We start from the raw sequence: 13016 nt of genomic DNA on the forward strand, positions 1-13016 counted from the left end.
TCGTGAGTGTATACCTAAGTGGAATTACTGGATCATAGGCAAGTGTATGTTTACCATATGGTTAGTTTTTGAAACAGTTTGTAAAGATATGCAATCTCGGGCCAGCCCTGTGGCTTAGTGGTTGGGTGCGCACGCTCTGCTGCTGGCAGCCCAGGTTCGGATCCCGGGTGCACACCGACGCACCACTTCTCCGGCCATGCTGAGGCCGCGTCCCACATACAGCAACTAGAAGGATGTGCAACTATGACGTACAACTATCTACTGGGGCTTTGGGGCAAAAAAAAGAGGAGGATTGGCAATAGATGTTAGCTCAGAGCTGGTCTTCCTCAGCAAAAAGAGGAGGATTAGCACGGATGTTAGCTCAGGGCTGATCTTCCTCACACACACAAAAAAGATATACAATCTCTCTAGAAATATGTAAGAATTCAAGTTGCTCTACATCATTGCTGACACTTGGTATTGTTAGTATTTTAAAATTTTTAGCCATTCTGGTGGACATTTAGTGGTGTCTCATTGTGGTTTTAATGTTCATTTCCTTCATGAGTAATATGAAGATGAGCATGTTTTCATATGCTTAATGGCAATTTGAAGATCCTGGTTTGTGATGTACCATTTCAAGTCTTTTGTCCATTTTATTGGGTTACTAATCTCTTTCATACTCAATTGTAGGATATACAAATTCTGGATACAAGCCCTTGTTGAATATATTTATTGTGAATATCTTTTTCCCAATTTTGGTTCATGTTGTTACTCTAATAGTGTCTTAATGAAAAGAATTTCTTAATATTTTATTTATTTATTTTGATGGGTTTTTGGCTTTTTTTTATTGAGATATAGTTGACATATAACATTATATTAGTGTCAAGTGTACAACATGATGATTCAATATTTGTATACATTGTGAAATGATCACCACAGTAAGTTTAGTTAATACCCGTTACCATACGTAATTCCAAAAATGTTTTTTCTTTTTCTTTTTTTTTTGTGAGGAAGATCAGCCCTGAGCTAACATCCATGCTAATCCTCCTCTTTCTGCTGAGGAAGACTGGCTCTGAGCTAATATCTATTGCCAATCCTCCTCCTTTTTTTTCCCAAAGCCCCAGTAGATAGTTGTATGTCATAGTTGCACGTCCTTCTAGTTGCTGTGTGTGGGACGCGGCCTCAGCATGGCCTGAAAAGCGGTGCGTCGGTGCACGCCCAGGATCCGAACCCGGGCCGCCAGTAGTGGAGCACGCACACTTAACCGCTAAGCCACGGGGCTGGCCCCCCCCAATTTTTTTTTCTTGTGATGAGAACATTTAAGATCTACTCTCTTAGCAACTTTCAAATATGCAATACAGTATTATTGACTATAGTGGCTGTGCTGTACATTACAGCCCCATTTATTTTAGAACTGGAAGTTTGTACGTTTTGAACTATTTTACCCACTCCCACCTCCTACCTATGGCAGCTACCAATCTGTTCTCTGTATCTATGAGCTTGTTTTTTTGTTGTTTGTTTTTTTAGATTCCACATATAAGTGAGATCATCTTTCTCTAACTTATTTCACCTAGCATAATGTCCTCAAGGTCCGTCCATGTTGTTGCAAATGGCAAGATCTCATCCTTTTTATGCCTGAATACCACATACTACTCCATTGTGTACATATATATATATACCACAATTTCTTTATCTATTCATTCGTCAATGAACACTTAGGTTGTTTCCATATCTTGGCAACTGTAAATAATGCTTAGTGATTAGTGATGTTGGGCACATTTTCATGTGCCTGTTGGCTATTTGTCTGTCTTCTTCAGAAAAATATCTCTTCAGATCTATTGCCCATTTTTTAAATAGGTTGTTTATTTGCTATTGAGTTGTAGGAGTTATTTATATATTTGGAATATTAACCCCTTCTCAGATACATGGTTGGCAAATATTTTCTCCCATTCTGTAGATTGCCTTTTCATTTTAATTGTTTCCTTTGCTGTGCAGAAGTTTTTTAGTTTGATGTAGTCCCACTTGTTTGTTTTTGCTTTTGTTACCTGTGCTTTTGGTGTCATATCCAAAACTCATTGCCAAGACTAATATCAAGGAGGCTTTTCCGTATGTTTTCTTCCAGGAGTTTTACAGTTTTAGGTTTTATGTAAGTCTTTAATCCATTCTGAGTTAATTTTTGTGTTTGGTATAACATAAAGGTCCAATTTCATCTTTTTTCCATGGAAACTATCCAATTTTCTCAGCGTCATTTACTGAAGTAACTATCCGTTCCCCATTGTGTGTCCTTGGCACACTTGTCAAAGATTAGTTGACTATATATTTATGGGCTTATTTCTGATCTCCCTATCCTATTTCATTGGTCTATGTGGCTGTTTTTTATGGCAGTATCACACTGTTGTGATTACTATAGCATTGTAATATAGTTTGAAATCAGGAACTATGATGCCTCCAGCTTTGTCCTTCTTTCTCAAGATTGCTTTGTCTATTCAGGATTTTTTATGGTTCTATAATAATTTTAGGATTGTTTTTTCTATTTCTGTGGAAATGCTACTGGAGTTTTTATAAGAATTGCACTGAATCCATAGATAGCTTTGGGTAGTATGACATTTTAACAATATTATTCTTCCAATTCATGGATATGGGATATATTTCCATTTATTTCTGTCTTTAGTTTCTTTCATCAAAGTCTTACACTGTTAAGTGTACAGAACTTCCAACTTTTAGGTTAAATTAATTCCTAAGCATTTTATTTTATTTTTTGATGCTATTGTAAATGAGATTGTCTTCTTTATTTCATTTTTGGATAGTTTGTTGTTATTGTATAGAAATGCAATTGTTTTCTGTGTGATGACTTTGTATCATGCAAATTTACTAAATTCATTTATTAGTTCTAACAGTTTTTTGGTGGAATCTTTAGAATTCCCTCTATATAAGATCATATCAACTGCAATAAGAGATCATTTTACTTCTTCCTTTCCAATCTGGAGGCCTTTTATTTCTTTTTCTTGCCTCATCACTCTGGCTAGGACTTCCAGCACTATACTGAATAAGAGTGGTGAGAGTGGTCACACTTAACTTGTTTCTGATCTTAGAGGAAAAGCTTTCAGCTTTTCACCAATGAGTATGATGTTAGCTGTGGGCTTGTAATATATACACCTATTGTGTTGAGATATGTTCCTTCTATACCTAAATTGTCATGAGTTATTATCAGGAAAGTATATTGAATTTTGTCAAATACTTTTTCTGCATCTATTGAGATGAACATATGATTTTTATCTTTCATTACATTAATGTAGTGAATCACCTTTGTCGATTTACATATGTTGAACCATACCTGCATCCCTGGAATAAATCCCACATTATGATATATGATCCTTTTATGCTGTTAAATTTGGTTTTCTAGTATTTTGTTGAGGACTTTTGCATCTATGTTCAAAACATAGATATTGGTCTGTAATTTTCTTTTCTTGTAGGGTCCTTAACGGGTTTCACATGATAGTAATGCAGATTTCTTCAAATGAGTTTGGAAGTGTTCCCTCTCATTAAATTTTTTAGAAGAATATGGGAAAGATTGGCATTAATTTTTCTTAAAATTTATGGTTGACTCCAATCATGAAGCTATGTGGTACTGGTCTGTTCTTTGTTGGGAGATTTTTGATTACTGCTTCAATCTCCTTACTCATTATTGATCTGTTCAGATTTTCCATTTCTTCATGACTCAGTCTTGGTAAGTTGTATGTTTCTAGGAATTTATCCATTTCTTCTAGCTTATCTAATTTGTTGGCATGTAATTGTTCTTAGTAGTCTCTTATAATTCTTTGTATTTCTGTAGTATCAGTTGTAATATCCCCTCTTTCATTTATAATTTGAGTCTGCTCTCTTTTTCCTTGGTTATTTCAGCTAAAGATTTATCAATTTTGTTTATCTTTACAACAAGCAAGCTTTTAATTTTGTTGATCTTTTCTATTGATTTTCTTGTCTCTATTTCATTTATGTCTGTTCTAATTTTTGTTATTTTCTTCATTCTTATAACTTTGAGTTTAGTTTCTCCTTTTTTTGAGTAGCTCCTTGAAAGGTAAACTTAAGTTGTTTATTTGAGATCTTTCTTTTCTCTTAGTGTAGGCATTTATCATGATATACTTGCTTGTTAGAACTGCTTTTCCTGCATCCCAGAAGCTTTGAAATGTTGTGCTTCCATTTTTGTTTGTTTCATTATATATTTTTTTCCTGTTTGATTTCTTCTTTAACTCATTGGTTGTTGAGGAGTGTGTTGTTTAATTTCTACATAGTTGTGAATTTTTCAGTTTTCTTCCTGTTACTGATTTCTAATGTCATACAATTTGGTCAGAAAAGATACTTGATATGATTTAAATCTTAAATTTGTTAAGATTTTCTTTTGTGGCCTAGCATGTGATCTCTTGTGGAGAATGTTTCATGTGCACTTTAGAATAATGTGTATATGGCAACTGTTGGGTAGAATGTTCTTTATATATCTGCTAGGTCCACATGGTCTATAGTGTTATTCAAGTCCACTGTTTTCTTATTGATTTTCTTTCTGGATGATCTATTCATTGATGAAAAAGGGGATATTTAAGTCCCTTACTATTATTGTATTGCTTCCTATTTCTCCTTTCCAATTTTCAATATTTGCTTTATTATTTAGATGTTCTGATGTTCGGTGCATATATATTTACAGTTGTTATATCCTCTTGATGATTTGACCACTTTATCATTACATAGTGATCTTCTTTCTCTCTCTCTTGTTATCAATTTTGACTTTAAGTCTATTTTGTCTGATATAAAGATAGCCACCTATGTGTTTCCTTAAAGCAGAATTGAGTCTCTTGTAGACAACATCTAGTTGGATTTTGTTTTTTTAATCCCTTCTGCCACTCTCTATCATTTGATTTGAGAATTTAAGTCATTTTCATTTAAAGTAATTATTGATAGGTAAAGACTTACTATTGCCACCTTGTTAATTGTTTTCTGGATGTTTTGTAGTTCCTTTGTTCCTTTCTTGCTGTTTTCCTTTGTGATTTGTTGATATTTTTTGTAGTGGTATGGTTTGTTTCTTTTCTCTTTATCTTTTTTATATCTACTAGATATTCTCTATTTGTGGTTACAATGAGGCTTACATAAAACATGTTATAGTTACAATAGTCTATTTTAATCTCATAAGCTAACTTTGATTGCATACAAAATGTCTACTCTTTTACTTCTGTCATTTTTGCTACTGATGTCACACTTTACATATTTTATATTATATATGCATTATTAAATTATTGTAGCTATAATTACTTTTATAATACTTTTGTCTTTTAACTTTTATACTAAAGTTAAAAGTGATTTACACATCACTATTACAGTATTCAAGTATTCTGAATTTGACTGTATATTTACCTTTACCACTTCCTTTCTGCTTTTTCATTATTTTATCTTTTTGTTTCTCTAACTGGCTAACTTCAAATGATCTGTCTTCTGGTTCACTGATTATTTTTTCTGCATGATTGAGTCAACCCATCCAGAGGCTATAGCAATTGTAAGTGTATATGCATTCAACATCAGAGCACCTAAATATATTAAGCAAATACTAACATATCTGAAGAAAGAAATACACAACAATATAATAATAGTACGGGACATCAATACACTACTTTTAACAATGGATATGTCATCCAGACAAAACTCCAAGAATAATACACTGAATTTGAACTCTACCTTAGACCAAATAGTCCTAACAGACATATAAAGAACATTCCATCCATCAGAAGCAGAATAAACATTCTTCTCAAATGAGCATAGAACATTCTCCAGAATAGATCCTATCTTATGTCACAAAACAAATCTTATCAAATTTAAGAAGATTGAAATCATACCAAGTATCTTTTTTGACAACAATGTTATGAAACTAGAAATTAATAACAGGAAGAAAACAGGAAAATTCACAAATATGCAGAAATTAACAAACTCATGAAAAACCGATGAGTCAAAGATCATAAGCAAAATAAAAAGATATCTTGAGACAAACAAAAATGGAAACACACCATACCAAAACTTATGAGATGCAGGAAAAGCAGTTCAAAGAGGGAAGTTTATAGCAATAAACACCTACATTGAGAAAATAAAGATCTCAAATAGACAACCAAATTTTACACCTCATAGGACAAAAGAAAGAAGAGCAATATAAGCCCAAATTTGGCAGGAAGGAAATAACAATGTCAGAGCAGAAATAAATTAAATAGAGACCAGAAAAATAATAGAAAAGATCAACAAAACTAAGATCTGTTTTTTTGAAAAGATAAATAAAACTGACAAACCTTTAGCTAGACTTGGTAAAAAAAATAGAGAAGACTCAAATCAACAAAAGCATAAATGAAAGAGGAGACATTACAACTGATACCACAGAAATACAATGAATAAAAATAGATTATTTTAAAAAAATTATACACCAACAAATTGGATAAGCTAGAAGAGTGTATAAATTCATAGAAACAATACAAGAAAACTACTAAGACTGAGTCATGAATAAATGGAAAATCTGAACAGATCAATAATGAGTAAGGAGATTGAAGCAGTAATAAAAACCCTCCTCCCAAACAAAGGAAAGCCCAGGAGCAGATGCCTTCCTGGGTGAATTCTACTAAATATTCAAAGAAATCAATACAAATCCTTCTCAAACTCTTCCAAATAATCAAAGAGGAGGGAAAACTCCCAAACTCATTTTATGAGGACAACATCACCCTGACAGCAAAGCCAGATAAGGACACTACAAGAAAAGAAAACTTGATGCCAAAATCCTTGATGAATATAGATACAAACATTCTCAACAAAAGAGTAGCAAGCATCATACACCATGACCTATTGGGATTTATCCCTGAGAAGGAAGGATGGTTCAACACACAAAAATCAATAAATGTGGCACACCACATAAATAGAAAGAAAGATAATAATTATACAATCATGTTAACAGATGCAGAAAAAAGCATTTGACTAAATCCAGTTATACTTTCATGATAAAAACTCTCAGAAAATTGAGTATAGAAGGAACGTATCCCAACACAAAGGCAATATATGACAAGCCCACAGCTAACATCTTACTCAACAGTGAAAGTTTGAACGTTTTTCCTCTAAGATCAGGAACATTTCATTGAAATGAGTTTCATTTCATTGAAATGAAATTAGGATCTTGAAGAGATATCTGTACTCCCATGTTCATTGCAGCATTATTCACAATGGCCAAGATACAGAAGTAACTGAAGTACTGAAGCGTCTGTTTACAGATGAATGCATAAAGAAGATGTGATACATATCACACACACACACACGCCCACAATGGTATATTATTTAGCCATGAGAAAGAGGGAAATCCTGCCATTCGAGACAACATGGATGGTCCTTGAGGGCATTATGCTAAGAGCAGAGAAAGATAAATACTGTATGATATACTTATATTTGGAATCTAAAAAAGCAGAACTCAGAGAAACAGAGACTAGAATGGTGTTTGCTAGGAGCTGGGTGTAGGGGAGAAATGAGGACATGTTGGTCAAAGGGTACATGCTTCCAGTTATAAGATGAATATGTTCTGGGGATCTAATGTAAGGTGATTGAGGTGTTAACCAATTTATTGTAATCATTTCAGAATATATGTGTATCAAATCATCATGTTGTACACCTTAAACTTACACAAATGTTATATGTCAATTATATCTCCATAAAACTGTAAAAGAAATTTATCTCCACTATTATATTCACTATTGGATTTTAGCTATGCCTATTTTTTTCAGAGGTTGCTCTAAGGTTTGCAATATAGACTTTTAACTTAACATAGTCTACTTTCAAATAATATTCTACTATTTCATATATACTGTAAGAACCTTATAACAGTATACTTTCATTTCTCCTCTCTTAATATTTGTATATGCATTATTATATTCCCTTTAAACATTCAATTATCTTTCAGTGAGACAAAAACAAATGATAAGTAAGTCACATATTTATTCACATATTTGCCTTTTACATTGCCCATCTTTTTATATGTAGTCCAAATTTCTACCTGATATAATTTTTATTCTTTCTGTGGAGCTTCTTTGAGGTATCTCATAATGATGGTCTACTGGCAATTAATTTTCTCAACTTTCCTTTGTCTGTATAAGTCTTTAGAGGCATACCTAAGACATATTGTGGGTTCAATTCTGGAACACTGGAATGCAGTGAATATCACAGAGTGAATCACGTGAATTTTTTGGTTTCCCAGTGCATATAAAAGTTATGTTTACACTATACTGAAGTCTATCAAGTGTGCAATAGCATTATGTCTAAAAACAATGTACATATCTAAATTTAAAAAATACTTTATTGTTAAAAATTGCTAACCATGATCTGAGCCTTCAGCGAGTTGTAATCTTTTTGCTGGTGGAGGGTCTTGCCTCAATGTTGATGGCTGCTGACTGATCAAGGTGGTGGTTGCTGAAAGTTGGGGTGTCTGTGGCAATTTCTTAAAATAGACAACAATGAAGTTTGCCACATTGATTGACTCTTCCTTTCACAAATGATTTCTCTGTAGCATGCAATGCTGTTTGATAGCACTTTACCCACAGTAGAACTTTCAAAATTGGAATCAATCTTCTGAAGCCCTGCCACTGCTTTGTAAACTAAGATTATGTAATATTCTAAATCCTTTGTTGTCATTTCAACAATCTTCCTAGCACCTTCACCAGGAGTAGATTCCAGCTCAAGAAACCACTTTCTTTGTTCATCCATAAGAAGCAACTCTTCATCCATTAAAGTTTGATCATGAGATTGCATCAATTCAGTCACATCTTCAGGCTCCACTTCTGATTTTAGTTCTCTTGCTATTTCCACCACATCTGCAGTTACTTCCTCCACTGAAGTCTTGAACCCCTTAAAGTCATCAATGAGGGTTGGAATCAACTTCTTCCAAACTCCTGTTAATGTTGATATTTTGACCTCTTCCCATGAATCATGAATGTCCTTAATGTCATCTAGCATTGTGAATCCTTTCCAGAAGGTTTTCAATTTACTTTGCCAAGATCCATCAGAGGAATAACTATCCATGGCAGCTATAGTTTTACAAAATGCATTTCTTAAATAATAAGACTTGAAAATAAAAATTATTCCTTGTTCCATGAGCTGCAGAATGGATGTTGTGTTAGCAGGCATGAAAACAATATGAATCTCATTGTACATCTCCATCAGAGCTTTTGGGTTGTTGGCAGTAATATTTTGAAAGGAGTCTTTTTTTCTGAGCAGTAGGTATCAATGGTTGGCTTAAAATATTCAGTAAACTATGCTGTAGCCAGCCCTGGTGGTCTAGTGGTTAAGATTCGGTGCCTTCATTGCTGTGGCCTGGGTTCGTTTCCCGGTCAGAATCACACCACCCATCTGTCGGTTGTCATATTGTGGCTGCTGCATGTTGCTGTGATGCTGAAAGCCACTGGCTTTTCAAACACTAGCAGGGTTACCTGTTGTGGACAGGTTTCACTGGAGATTCCAGATTAAGACAGACTAGGAAGAAGGCCCTGGCCACTCCTGAAAAAATTGCCATGAAAACTCTATGAATAGCAGTGGAGCTCTGTCTGATATACCGCTGGAAGGTGAGAGGATGGTGCAAAGATGACCAGGCAGGGTTCTGCCCTGCTGTACACAGGGTCACTAGGAGTCAGAATTGACTCCATGGCACTAATAACATGACGGCAAGGGCTGTGTTTATTTTGGCTCATCAAAGTGTTTGTGGTTCTTAACATAATACATGGAGTACAATACATGCCCAACAAATAATTTTGAATAAATATATGCCTGAATGAATACTATATCACATAATTGCAAAATATAAATATTCTTTTTCAGTGATAGTTTCTTATTTATATCTGTATCGTTGTTATCTAGCACAGTGAGTAGAACATAATAGGTACTGAATTCATGTTTTCTCTGAAGGAATGAATGAATGAGTGAATGACGACTGTCTCTCTTATGCTTTAGGTAAATATAATTCAGCATGATTGGTTGACTGAAATAGTATAAAAAAACCATTGGAACTCAAATTTAGTCTTCAGATTTATTTAGGCCTTCTTGTCACTTGTTTTCTACAGTACTTACTGCTTTTATACACAGCACTGGATTCAACTTTTCTATCTTCATACCATTTCAACTTTATATCACAATTCTTATTCCCTACCTAGACTCTGAATTTGATACCTCTGTTTGGTACGGACAACACATTGATGTTCAGTAGTCCTCAAAGACACACTTCTTATTTTCCTATCTGATTTCATGTACTACAGCTAAGAATGGGAGAGGGCTTCACACTCATCATATATAACTTTCTATAGCCTCAGAAGCTCATAAAGGCCACATTCCTCAAACTCGACCATTTCCCACATAGAAAGAGCATTAAACAAAATGAAGGTACTTCATTACCCAAAACATACAAAAAGTAAACATAATATTTATTTATTTAGATGAATAACAGAGCTGTCTTAATTTTTCAGAAAAAGAATTGTGTGTGTGTGTGTGTGTAGAGAGAGAGAAAATGTCCAGTAATATATTTAGTAATGAAATTCTGATGTGTTTGAAATATAAAAACAGGCTATGAGTACATATGCTACCTCAAATTAAACCAAATTTTTAACATCTTCTCTTATGAGGAAATAGATAAATAAATGGGAGGAAATAATGAAAAAAAAAAGCTCTACAAGTTGATAAAAAATAATTAACAGAAATGACTGAATGAACACGTTTTAGTATTTTGGTGGTGAACATGATGTAATCTATGCAGAAATAGAAGTATAATGATGTACACCTGAAATTTATACAATGTTACAAACCAATGTTACTGCAATAAACAAAAAATTAAAAATAAATAAATAAATAAATAAAAAACAACAACAAAAAAGAGTTTTACTATACATATATCAAAAAGATAAAGATAAATGATGGGCATATTTAACTCAGCAAATGTCAGCCTGAAATTATATCTATATTATTCAGAGAAAAGTTTAAATCATATAAACAAACCCTTCAAAGTGAATCAGTGAAAAATAGATATAAAGGAAGAGAGCATCATTTCATCTAAAAGTCTAAAAGAGTGATTAGTGCAGATTTCTGCATTGTTTCCTGGCATAAGGTCATAGCTTTCAATCATGTCTCTTTCTGATTTGTTATACAATACAAATGTACCTCAAATGAAAGGGAATATACATTTTTAGACCAGAGACTCACTGGTTATTATTCCCATGTTAAGTTCCTAATGATGCTGGTACAATCTAGCCCGAAGATTTATGACATAGGAATTTGGAATTTTAGGTCATAGTTTAAGATTTTTTTTTTCATATGCGTGCTCTGTCTAATCTATTCATTTACACTTGAGTTTGTCTGTCTAGAATTTCCCCAATTCATTTTTGGCTCGTTGTCCTAAAAATATAGTACCATAGCCCATACACACATTCAAGTTTAATTAGGAAAGATTTAACATAGTAAATAAATAATGCTTTATTTGTTATCTATTGCTGCATAACAAAGTACTCCAAAATTTAGTGGCTTAAAACAGAATTTATTATCTCTCAATTTTCATAGCTCATGCATAGCTTAGCTGGTTCCTGCAGCTCAAGACCCCTCACAAAGTTTCAATCAGGGCATCTGCTGTGGCTGCAGTCATCTCAAGGCTCAACCTGGGTGTTTGGGGTGGGAAATCAGGGGGTTGGGATGCATTTCTAAGTTCACTTATAGAGCCATAGGAGGGCCTCAGGTCCTCACTTTGTTGACCAGAGGTGTTGGTTCCTGGCCAGTTTCTATAGGGCTACACACAATATGGCAGCTTGCTTCCGTGCATGTGGGGAGAGAGAGAGAGAGAGCGAAACGAGAGACAGAGAGAGAGTCTGAAGCTACAGCCATTTTATAACCCAATCTCAGAAATGACATCTCATTGCTTCTGCCGTGTCCTATTGCTATTCAGCAAGTCCAGCCAACATTGAAGGGAAAGGAATTACACAAGTGTGTAAATTCCTAGACGTGGGGAGCATTAGGGCCATCTTAGAGACCATGTACCGAAAATACCACAGAGAAGCAGAATAGGATAAGTCTAGGGGTAAAAAGTGAATTATAAAAATCAATATATCACTTTAGATCACGCATCTTTTTTGTCTCAAAATACAAATATCATAAAAATCTCTGCATAATTATTTGACTTCTTACAGCTATTCAGAAAATTATTTCAACAGTAACTGGATAGCTATTCTTCTGTGTCAAGGATCAGGAAACTATGACCTATGGCTTTGTTTTTGTAAATAAAATTTTATTGGAACAATGTTCACGCCCATTTACATATTGTCTATATCTGCTTTTGTACTGCAACAACAGAGATGAGTAGTTGCTACTATCACCTATGACCTGCAAAGACTAAAATATTTACTATCTGGTTTTTAAAGAAAATGTTGTGGCCTGTGTCGGTGATAATAAATATGAGTTTCTGCAAAAAGCTGAGATTTTGTGGAGGAATTTTTCCTTATATATGGGCCCAATTCTCATCATTTCACATCTGGTGAGCAGCCATCTAAACAAGTCAATCTCAATTCAATATTACCCTATCTAGGAAGCTTTTCCTAACCACTAAGGACGAGTTAGATAGCCTTCCTCTGTGCTACTGTAGTACTATGTGCATATATCTGACTAGCACTCACTATATTGTATCTTTTTTTTGAGGTAAAATTCATAAAATTCACCATTTTAACCATTTTAAAGTGTGTAACTCAGTGGCTTTAAGTGCACTCACAATGTTGTACAACAATAACCTAATTCCAAAACATTTTTATAACCACAAAAAGAAATCCCATACCCATTAAGCAGTTGTTCCCCATTCTCCTCTCCCTTTAACCTCTGGCAATCTCCTTTTTATCTTTATGAATTTTCCTATTCTGGACATTTTATATAAATATAATCATACAATATGTGGTCTTTTATGTCTCATTTCTTTTACTTAGTATAATGTTCTCAAGATTCATCCGTATTTTAACATGCATCAG

The sequence above is a fragment of the Diceros bicornis genome, chromosome X (assembly GCF_020826845.1).
Source record: "Diceros bicornis minor isolate mBicDic1 chromosome X, mDicBic1.mat.cur, whole genome shotgun sequence".
NCBI classification, from domain to species: Eukaryota; Metazoa; Chordata; class Mammalia; order Perissodactyla; family Rhinocerotidae; genus Diceros; species Diceros bicornis.